Source organism: Bombus bifarius, unplaced genomic scaffold (assembly GCF_011952205.1).
Source record: "Bombus bifarius isolate JDL3187 unplaced genomic scaffold, Bbif_JDL3187 scf7180000009200, whole genome shotgun sequence".
In the NCBI taxonomy this organism is placed as follows: Eukaryota; Metazoa; Arthropoda; class Insecta; order Hymenoptera; family Apidae; genus Bombus; species Bombus bifarius.
In genome coordinates, this window is record NW_022884965.1 from 4911212 (window position 1) to 4923283 (window position 12072).

General features: G+C 36.6%; 1 protein-coding gene across 1 annotated transcript in view; it reads left to right on the forward strand.

The window, feature by feature from the left end:
* The first annotated feature begins 47 nt into the window (after positions 1 to 47).
* The window catches only part of LOC117214204 (cAMP-specific 3',5'-cyclic phosphodiesterase-like), a 349894-nt gene continuing 337869 nt past the window's right edge, over positions 48 to 12072 (forward strand). Inside the window, exon 1 of the mRNA XM_033460100.1 lies at positions 48 to 671. The gene's annotated coding sequence lies outside the window, so the exon portion shown is untranslated. The remainder of the gene's footprint in view (positions 672 to 12072) is intronic.

The following is a 12072-nucleotide window of genomic DNA, read 5'->3' on the forward strand; positions in this document are numbered from 1 at the left end:
TCTTGTACCTTTAAAAGCCTCAAAAGCACCTAAATCAACTCTAATAGATCCCCAGAGAGCACCCAATATTACGCCATCTTGACTAGGTCTAATCCCAGTTCCCAGAGCGACAGGACGATGTAGCCCATTGAAAACGAACTAAAAATCGTTCGATATCAATCAAATAAGTGGAAAGGAGTCATTGAAGAGCCTGGTACAGCCGGCCCTGGATGTTTTGACGCTGAGTGGCGCTAGGGTGTCGAGGTGGGGGCCAGGTGTTCTTGCTGCCTGCCGTACGCCTGTGGCGGCGGAGGTAGGGGTGGTGTAACTATCTCGGGGGCCACCCCCGAGGCCAAGAAGGGCTCCACCGGCCGCAAGTGTCGCAAGTGCCGCCAAAAGCAACAGCAGCAGAGCCAGCAGCTGCTCCAAGATCATCAACAAAAGCAACAGGAGAAGGATCAGGACCAACAACAAGAACCAAAAAAGGTGTTAGTGGTACAGGTCAGCAAGTTGGCGCCTCTGAGCAATCTCGACGAGGAACTGGAAGACCTAGAGAACGGAAAGGGTGCCGAACAAGGGGCGGAGGAGGAGGAGGACTTCTCCAAGGAGGGTGGCACCCAACACCGCCTAAGCCCCAGGCTGCATGATATCAAAGAGGAAGACGATGAGGACGGTAGGAATACCAAGGGAAGGTGAGTGCACTGAATTTGTTGGATCGAGTGGATTCGTTGGGAAGCGTTTGCTTGACGTTCCGTCTTGTGCTTTGTGCAGATCTTTAGGTTGGTGATGTTTTGCAGGAGTCTTCGTGTTGTTTCTTCAATTTGATCCAGGATAGTTTAATCAATTCCTCGGTCTGTCGAAGTTAGTTAAATATACTTAACGCTGTTATTATCTGCAATTAATAAAAGAAATGGTACGGAGCGCAGAGATCTACCGATTTAATGAATTAATTACGTTTATTAGCTACGGACGCAAGTCCGTAATTAAATTCATCATCGTTTTATAATTTACATTAATTAACCTTGTTGCTTCCAGATATCGCAGTTTCGCAAAATACTTTAAATACTAGTGTAAAATTATAAGTTTCAGTTGCGTATAAAATGATTTAAAAAAGAAGACGTTAATAGAAAAATTACTAGTCGTTTTATATGGAAGTTTCAAACATCTGTTGCTGCGATAACTGTTTTTAGGTAGACGAACTTTCCCTTTTGGAATATTTGTGTCTGAGACATGTGTCTCGTCTTCGTTTCAAGACTTCCTTCCAACATCTCCTATTCTACACCGATCCAACCAGGAAGAAACCAGAAAGAATGAAAACATTTTCCCATTTTCAGTCTGCTGACGAATATTCTACTCATTCTGTCCTTGTATGAAATACGAAAAGAGTTTGACCCATTTTTATTATGGTCAGAAGAAACTTTAAAATTAAGGTAATTAAGTTAGACTGATCTATTACGCTAGCCTCATAATTTAGAGAAATTTTATTCTTGGAATATGGTACATTTTTATTACCGTGAGAAGGAATTTTCAGGTTAAAGTAATTAGCATTCCATTCATTATCTCACTCGTTCTATTCTTACACGCATTAGAAATACAACTCTACCAGTTTACTATAAAAGTAGCAACACGAGAGAAATTGATTCCTTTAGTTCAATGTCGATCAAGCGACTGTCCATTATTGTCCAGGTCTCCGTCTTCAATTTTTCGATGCGTAGAATCGGCGAGCAGCTCGATGTATCCGGCAAATCGACGCACGTATAGCATTAACGATCTGTCAGCTCCCAGCGGTCCAATCCAGACTCATAGCGACAAAAGCAATTCAATCTGCTACGGAATCGTGACCCTATCAGCTCCACCGATCACAATGTAGCCGTCTTTTATGTAATCGTCGTTCAGCTGGTTCCCTTCAGGGCACATTGGGTTCCTCCATCGTCTTAAAACTCGATTCTCACAATTTGCTGACACCTCGCAGCTCGTAGACTTGGAAAAAATGGTATAACGTACTCTCGAGATACCGCTGTGGGCTTATAAGGATCGTAAATTCCGAAAGACACGTTTAAAGATGAACTTCTAGGTCGAGTGGGTGTCATGTTGGGAATCGCCAGAGGTCTACTATATTTTTCTTTAAAATCAAAAGTTTCTAAAGAAAAAGATAACTCCTACAAGTTTCTTTGTACGTCAAAATGATCCGCTTGACTTAATACTAAGATTAATTTGGAAATTTAGAATAGATCCAGAAATAGACCTACCCTAGTATTAAAAAAGACTCCTGAAGTACCACTTCGGGAAAAGATCTCGTCATTTAGTACGATAATCACTCTACATCCCCCAAAAAACTTTGATTCGAACGGTACCTGAAAAGTTCCAAACTCTGAGATACGGACTCTAAGCCCAGAAGAGAAAAGTCGATAAATGTTTCCTTGGAAAAGTGGATTTACTCGGGGATCCGGATCAATCTAAAGTGTCCATAGTCTCGCTTCCTTTTTGTCTATTCAGTGTCACGCTATATGGATAACCTTCCCTTCCGGCTGTTCTCATTCAATTCCCCTATTCTTTCTCGTGCGCCCTTGCTAGAAATTTCTCCCTTATCCTTCTACTCGCGTTTACCATGCAACAAAGAGTGCTATACGAGGAAACAGGTCGAAAATGAACGAGAAAATAGAGCATGTTGAATTACGAGTGGTTGGAGAATAACTATGGATTGTCCCTAACAATTGGGAGGAGCAATGACAGATCGATAGTGGCGCCATCCTATTGATTTAGAGGTTAGGATATGAGAATCCCTAAAAATTGAGCAAAATTAGGAGCCTTTTTTGAGCTTCCAGTTCTTCAACTTTGTTCATTGAATATGAATTAATATAATTATCCACAATCTGATTATAATACAGTAGTTTCTTTTATTTCATCTAATTATCGTAAATAAAATTAGATGGATTTTGACACTTCGCTGGTTATATTTGAGATATCAATTCGAAGATCAGAATTCTTCGAGGAGAGCGTATATTTGCGAGATATTGAATTACATGTATAATAAATTATTTAATACATGATCGAGGAGTAAGGTGGTGGGATTAATCTTTCAGAGGAAGAAAATGATTTACGAATTTGAAGGGAGGTTTATTGATAGAGGGGTCTGAGCATCGAAAATCTATTTTCCTTTGTCCGTAGATGGGTTTTCTCTCGGAAATTCGCTGTTCTCTGATAAGAATATACGTCCAGGATGGCGATAACAGCATCATTTGTCACCGAGATTTTTACGACAACTGAAATTTCCGCAATCTTGTGTTCCAACAAACATTTTTACAAAATTGTTCCAAGTTTTAGATCTTCTAATATATTAACAATATATAGGAACGACAATGGTGCTATTTTTAAAAAACTAGATACACTTAACACACATTGAGAAGCATTTGTATGTACAGGAAGGTGTCACTAATTTTATAATTTATTGCCAGCTATCGGAAAATTCAGCGTCTGGCTCCATTTGTATTCTGTTCCTTCGTATAATTTAATTTCTCTATTCTAATTTCTTGCTGCATTTCTAACACAAATCTAATAAGACCGAAAGGAACGAAATACCAGAAGCACGTCTATGTTAGAACCCATATTATATTACAAATTTCTTAATATTTATTAACAACGCTAATGATAATAATTAATTATAACGCCATCAAATAGAAGATCCCCGCGATAACGAAACCGCTTTGAATATAACTGCGCTTCCCTCACTGATATAATTCCTAAAATTCTCTCTTAGCTGATTCTGCGTGCCACGCCATTACCTTTGAGGGATTTAAAATTACCTATCCCAAGTATCTGAAATTCATCGTGAACCCAATTCTAAGCACGCTAAAAACTTTTCCCTCACAAAGGCTCCACTTATATCATACTCTGAACTATAATCCTTTGTATAACTATCAATAATCCCTCTTTTCTACTCGAGAAGCCTTTTAAGCAGACACAGTCTCTGGTCATCGAATTTAGTCCGGCCGGAATTCTTAAGATTCTTCGGTTTCTTACATTTTTACAGAAATGTATTAATCGCAACGCGTAAAATACAAAAATGCAAGAATAAATTCGTAAGAAATTGAAATAGAACTTATCATTATAATGGCCAAACATAAGATCTGACAAATAGACAAAAAATTCCACTAAAAACGAAGTCCAGCTTGCAAGGAAGCTTTTACCCACCGGAAATAAAATTCAGTGGCAGGGAGGAAACGTGAAAAGCCAGAATTGGAAGGAAAGGTTTGAAATTAAAGGAACTCTGTCTTTCTCTCTTTCAAGAGATAGAAGGAGGCATGCTTGGTGCTTCGATCCGGTCGTCGGATATTGTAAATTCTGCCATCACACTTCCTGCGCTATTTTAACTACTTAAAATCAGGGTCTTACGTATGTTCCACTATTTGGCGTGAATAATAACTAGACAGACGTTTTATACCTTCAATTAACAGACTACGTATTTTTATACAGTTTCATATATTCACAGAGAGGTCTATTAGGTCGTCCGAAAAGTTTCTTTCGTTCTGTAAGGAAATAACGGATGCACGACATTTTCCGTTTTATATTATTTTATCGAATTACGTATGATCCACTTTGTACTATCAAACTAAAGATCACAACGTTCGACAGATTAGGCTTCATGTTTGTATAAAGATGCATCGTTGTAAAAGACGTGTCTGTGAAAGAAAGACACTTTCCGGAGAACCTAATAAAACGATCTAAGCTAGAGAGTAATTTGTCTCGTTTAGTGAAAATTGTGTCTAACTATTCCACTTTCGATCTTTTATATATCTATGTGAGTCATGTGCATTCTCTGGATTTTTCCACTCTTGAATTTATCGTAAATGAATAAAAATGTGGTGTAGCAATGAATCAGAAATTCCTATTCCTTGGTATTTTCATCGAACGTCACCTACACAATATACGGGTGTCCATACGTGTACAGGCTCAGGAGGAAATGGCCTGTTCGATATTGCTTGCTTAGCCCTGATTATGACGTCCCTCCCTCACTTCGTATTGACCTGCCACTAATGATGATCCGGTATCGGTTTTGCGTTAATGGTTATCGGCAACGGATATCCAGCAAAACATATTGGATTACCAAGACGTCTTGGATACAAGGTCCTCAGGAATTGGCTTAGACGAACCCATTGTCCAAGTTCTTTTGGTGGACAGAATAGATTAAAAATGGATTAGGTTACGTTAGGGATTTTTCTTGCCAGCCATTCAGCGGTTTAACGATCTTTTGATGAGATTTTAACGAGATTATTGTAATCCCATGGATTGCTGTGTTCAGTGACGTATTGGTAAATTGGTTAAATTGATTTAAATACTTTGTAGAATGTTATTGGTTACGTATCGGAGTTTGATTAAATTGATTTGAATAGTTTCTCAAATTTAGCTCGGCAATTTAACTCTGTTATGGTGTCCGTGATACGCTGCGTTAGATTAATTGCCGAGGAATTATGGCTTTTCGTAATATGAAAAATACACGAAGTGGAGAAATTTGATTTTATAAATGTGAAGTGAAGAATAAAAATTAAGCAGGCGATGATCGATAGGATCAAAATTAACGAAATAATTGAAAGATCTTTCTTTTAAATATCTTTGTTCATCTCTATGAAATTTCTTTTAATAATGTACACGCTATTAACGAAATTGTAAGAATGAAAAAGCTTCTACTGGGAATTCTGTAAAAATGCGGAAAGCTACTTCCAATCTTTCGGAATGTCCTTTTTGTGTCTTTTCTTCCGTCTGAGAAGAAAAAGGATTTGGAAAATTTCAGACCGGGATGAAAGTCATGAACCTTAATCCTCTTTCGCCAAGAAGTAAATCGTGTTCTTCGTCTTTTGCCTGTGTTTAAACGCGGACCAGTAAGCCATGGACGTGGAAAAAAATGCATTATAAATAACGATCACTTTCTTTACAGAAGTTTTTTCGCCATTTTGAAACCTGATAATATCAACGAAATCCTCGTAATTTTCCGAAAACGCTATAGCCACGTTACTTGAAATCTTTAATATCTTTAAAAAATAGTTTGATGCTAGAGAAAATTCTTAAAAAAAATATTAGTCCGATATTTACTGTATATTATATCTAATTTCGTATTATTTATAGAATTTTAATCGAAACTTAATTTAAAGTTAAATTAGATTTTAGCTGAGATCTGAGTTAGAAATAAAAATAGAATTAAATTTCTGTTTGATTTTTACTGAAATCTAAATTTATATTATACTATGCTAAATATTAAAATACCATGTAATATGCGAATATTATACATAGAAAAATACTGATATTAAAACACAAAATATATAAATAAATTAACAAATATTTCTATAATAGAACATACTGAAATATTTTACTCTCAGCTTTCGATTTGCTAACGTTTCGCTATTATTTCCATTTCTATTAAAATATATCGAGATATTAAACTATTTATGTTAAAATTTATCAGAAATAGTATATATCCAAGCACATTACAGTTAGCCTTTGATATACTAAGGAATCTGAAATTTATGTATGACACAAGCAGGGATATCGATCAAATTCGTGGACAAAAGGCATATCTCCAACCATCGTCTTTCACTTTACCATTCCCTGAAAGTCGCAAACAACATGTCAGAACCCGAAGGAAATTCAATAGAGTTACTGTCGGCATCTCTTCAAGGAAGAAAAACCCCTGGGAGGGCCATTAACCAAAGCTCGCTTGTTTATCGATAAAACTTCCCACTCACGCGAATGATACTCACATAGCACACTTTGTCTGCTGCCTCAACTACTTCGCATCTCGATTATTTCACAATTTTTCTTGTCCGTTTCGCAGTTATTTTCGCAGTTCGATTGGTCGATGATTTTCTGCTGCAATCAAATTTCCCATGAAACGTTGTTTGCCGATAAATTCTTTACTCAAAAGTCTTAAAATCACTTAATCCTGGCTAGTAGAAACCATAAATCACTTGGATACTTTAGCAGTCTGGTGAAAATCCGTGAGAACAACTGTCATAGACTAAACGAAATGCCAATCCTCATTGGGAAGCGCGATGTGTAACGAAGCAGATTTCCCAATGGAAAAACGAAGCGGAGCTATTGTCGGGCATTCGCTACCGTAAAATAAACTCAATTTCCAGCTGTTGTTGTTCTAGCGGAGTCTGGGAAAGCCAGGTTTTTCACGAAAGGAAAGTATCCGTCGATTCAGGGACCTTTTCATGCGTTTACGCCGCTGGAAGAATAACGCGAGTGTGGACACATTGTTCCATACTTTTCCAGGTCTTTGACTTGCCGTTGCAGCTGTTAAACGGGCCGTGAAATGTTTCAGGCGATAAAAATGGCCGAAGGTTCCTTTCGTTTCAATCGTCACAGCTGAAGTTGATTGGGCTGTATAATTATCGAGATCCAAGGCTAATTTAAAGTTAACATTCAGGTAGAATTTTCTGCTATCGTATAAAAGTTAGCGTATCGGTTAAAATAATTGGTTAAAAAACCGGAACCGGTAGAATATCGACTTTAAGTTTAGGATTTTTGTAATAAACGCAGAATCCTGTTTTGTTTGATTTAAATCGGAATTGGCGAGGCGACGTGTGAAATGTGATGGTTTATTTGTAGAATTTTTATGGAAACCGACGAATTTTTTTATGAAAAATACTATAAAAATAAAAAAATATGAAGAATAAACAATTTTTACGAGAAACTTGAGATTCCATGAAATTTCATCCAGTTTGTTTGGCGAGTTGATTAGAAATTATTTATAATCTCTGGAAAAACGAGGACTTTCGTCATTTGATCTAGAATTCCTTGATTTTTCTGTTAACCAGGGATAAATGATGAATTTTTGAGGAAATTGAAATTGTAAGATTCCGAGAATCTGGGTCGAAGCTCCGATTCCACGAGGAATCTTATTTTGTTACGTTAAATAGAATCGTTGGAAATGTCAGCCCAGGGCGATTAGCTTCATGACATTTTGCAGGGCGTGCAAGTGGTATAGTTGCCTCCACGACATGACAGAGTCTTAAATTAAATTAGCAGATTGATACAATCACGCCCAAGGTTGCGTGTAACGTTCTGTCTTTTCTAATAGTATTTCAACCAAATCCAAAATACACGTTTGTATTTTGTGCGTCTGTAATTGACATTTCAAATTATAAATTCATTGCACAAGACATATTAAGTTCATTAATTTCAACGTTTCACGTGTTAATCGTTTGTCCTCGATTAATTCTAACTTGATATTGTTATTTATGATCAATTTTCAAATCCATTTCTCCATTATATGTAACGCGTTGTCACGGAGAAACGTGTACCAAAATTACTTTAAATTATACAGGGTGGTTGGTAACTGGCGGTACAAGCGGAAAGGGGGTGATTCTACGCGAAAAAAGGAGTCGAAAATATAGAATAAAAATTTTTCGTTCGAGGCTTTGTTTTCGAGAAAATCGACTTTGAATTTTCGCTCGGTACGCGTGCATTTTATCGCGTCTCGTTATAACGGATCTCACTGTAGATCGTTGTCTCGATAGAAAAATTAAAAAAATTAACAAAAAAAATTTTATTCTATATTTTCGACTTCTTTTTTCGCGTAGAATCATCCCCTTTCCGCTTGTACCTCCAGTTACCAACCACCCTCTATATAAAAATATATAAATATAAAATTATATTAAATTACATGTATCAAAAGCAAAGAATGATATGTGATCCTACGTTGATGTCAATATACCAAAGACGTCACAGTTACAATTAGAATATCCACAAAAATATTCAAAAGTAAAAAAATATTCCAAACAGAAAACATACGAAATCTAAAAAAGAATTTTTTACGATATAAAAAAAAATCTCGCGAAAAGAAGAGAATAAGATCAGAAGCAAAGATATACAGAAGAGATTTCTAAATGTTTCAGGAGGAGAACGATTTTCATATTTCTAAGATATGCTATCTTCTTTCAAGGATCATACGTCAGCAGTGTGCAAATGACAGGTTTACATGGGATAAAGTTAAACTGTAAAATTAGGGTGAAAATGTGACATGGTGCATGTGTGCTATACAGAATCGATAGGGTTATATATGTACGTAACCTATTTTATGAGATTAAACTTGGTCCTTTTCGATATCGCGCCTTCTCGGTAATTTACACCGCTATGCGCTTCCATGAATTTGCTATGGGATTTCTATAAAAATTATGTATTTTTTATTTTTCAGTCATTTATTTATTTCCTTGCAATTATTTTGCTTATAAAAGGAAAAGATCGAAAGATACGTTTGAAATGGATGTTCTTCTTTACGAAGTGTACATTGTGTGTTCAGTAGTATACTTTTACAAGTATAAATTTGCTACAGGAATTTAAAAAGAATTAGTTATTCGCTTTTTGCCATATATTTATTTTTCATTTAACCATTGCCGTAATTTTCCATTAATGAACGTTCAATTAGAAAGTTAATCTAAAATTAATTTTCTGCATTATGAAAAGCTTTCACGAAAACAGTAGAAAAATGAATTACCCGACCAAACAAAATACGAGTCTCTTTAATATTTTTTTAACGTTTGTATTTCTCATTCATTGATTGCATTCTGTAATCGTTGATGTAATTAATTTGCACTTTAAATTCCAATTACTTGATATTAACAGCTCGGTCATCAGGTAAATTTGAAACGAATTTCGTTTTACACGGAAAAACGGTGACACTGAAACACGAGGAATGTCACGTTCGAAGCAATTATTGGCGTTGGAAACTCATTTTTCCAAAAATTCTGACTGAAAGGATGCAATCGAATATTTCACACATTCGTTCGATCCTTTCCAGGCATACGCAACCGCGTTTATATCTCTCGTTAAACATAAAAGGGAAATTTTCCATCAGGCCAGAAATTCGAATTTCTTGAAAAGCATGAAAAATACAATAAATAAGCAAAGAAAAAAGCGGCGTTTCGTTATTTTTTCCTCTTCGTACTATTTTTTATTCTCCTTTTTTTCTTTTGCAATGTGATTTTTCTACGTGCTTTATCTTTGTGCGTTATCGTCTGAAAATACGACAACAATTCGTAACTTTTAAACTGAATCTCTTCTTGTAAATTAAATTATCAACGTCAATAGCGATTTGTTGAAACATAAAGCATGCACTTTTATTTTTTACAAATTCCATCATGATTTACGTTTTTCATATCTCTTCAAAAGTATTTAACAATCCATACTAACGATGGTCTTAACATAAATAATCGAAATACGTAAATAACTCGATTATTTCTTTTTTCATTTAGTTTTTCACGAACAATTCGCCTGTCATCGATTATACGACTGTCGGCCTACGTAATCAAACAACTCCCCTACTTTTGAACAGATTTGTATGTCGAATTCTTCCCAAAAGTGGATGTTGTTTCCTGGCCGTACCAACCAGTTTTTGTTCGTTGTTTAAACTTGATATGCGCGGCACACGGCTTTTATTCACACGACGAGAAGTTTTTTAATCGTAACACCTTTCCACCGTGCTTTTATCACCGCGCGTTATTCTCGTCCCTCCATTCTTCTCGCCAAACGAATTTACATTACGCTGCCGTTTTATACAGCCGCCTTCCTAACTGCCACGTGCTTTTTTCTATGCTCGGTCTAAAATTGTTCTTTCAATCGTCCGACGTAAAACGACGGCACAACTGCCGCTAGAAGGAAACGCGTAACGAACGTTTCCTCTCGTCTTCGTTGGAAACTCGCCTTTCAAACGACCGAGACGCTCTTTAAGGATTATTATTAAATTTCTGTCTCTCGTGAACCTGTTGAAAAATTCACCAATGCCTTTGCAATAATTCGTTTGTGTCGCTCGTCGACTTTAAAGCGAATTTGCTTGAAGCGAGGGGGATTCTTGAAAATATCAATTTTCCGTGGAGAATGCAAGGGCAAGAGGAAAATTCAGTTCAATGATTCTTATTATCGTCATGATTTTTTTTTATTACAATATTATGTAAGGGATATTATTACTGTGAGTTCGAATATTGCCACGCAGAGTTCAAGTATATTAGATTTTCCACAATTAAAAATTCCCTCGTAATAATTGATGCCTATAAATAACAATCACGAGGTACTACTACTATAATTAACGATCGAGGTAAATAAATCTATAGACGGACGACCAAGACTCATCGACACTTTCGATACTCTGCGATGAATGGTAACTCTGCAAATACACGTGATCTCGATCCCTATTCCGTATAAATAATGTCGCGTATTATTAGCCTAGCTTTCCTTCCGCGTTATAAACTCGGCGGCTTGGTTAATTTTGAAACGAATCGCGTATAATTATCCTAGCTAGAGGTGATCGTTCATTAAAGTGGCATTCGCGTCGCATATACAAATGTATTTGCTTCAAACGATGTCCTTCCGAGTTTGGAACACGCGTGAACGCGACTTAACGCGGCTATTTTCCTGTCATCGACAATCTCGAGTCTCGCCTATCTGTCATCTCTAGAATCGTAGCCGACAGTAAGAAATTCTCTGCAGTTGAGTTATTGGTTGACAGTTTGATGAGATCGGAAGCAAACTTGGTGCATTCGCCAATTACTCGTCTTTAGTATGTCTTTGAGGTTAGGTTAAATGGGATTTTGGCTTAGAGGTTACGCTTCAGAACTCTCTCCGTTTCTGTTAAAACCAGATTCAAATTTCCTAGCCTTTCTCTGGTAACTAGACGATACACCTATTTTATCACCTATCTTATCAAACATGCCATCTACCTTATTATACTTACGTACACGTTCTCTTCTAACTAACCTATCTTACATCTTAACGTTGCTTATATCCAAGCTAGCTTGTGCGAGGTTAGAAAATTTAAACAAAGTTTCTAATCTAATAATAGCTTAATATTCGGTATAATAAATGTATTTCCCTCGATGAATCCAAATCTTGAGTTCGTATGTATCTGTTTAAGAGTGGTGCTTAAATGTACGGTTTTGTAAGTTAAATAGACACAGGTGTCTGGAGCACCTGGAATTCCTAACCTAGCTGAACAAATCCCAGCCAGGCTACGCCATAACTTCAGTATTCCATCTACATTTCCTCGGGTGAATTCAGAATCTATGGTATCATTTCCCTCTGCATGTCTGTTCCTGCGTCATC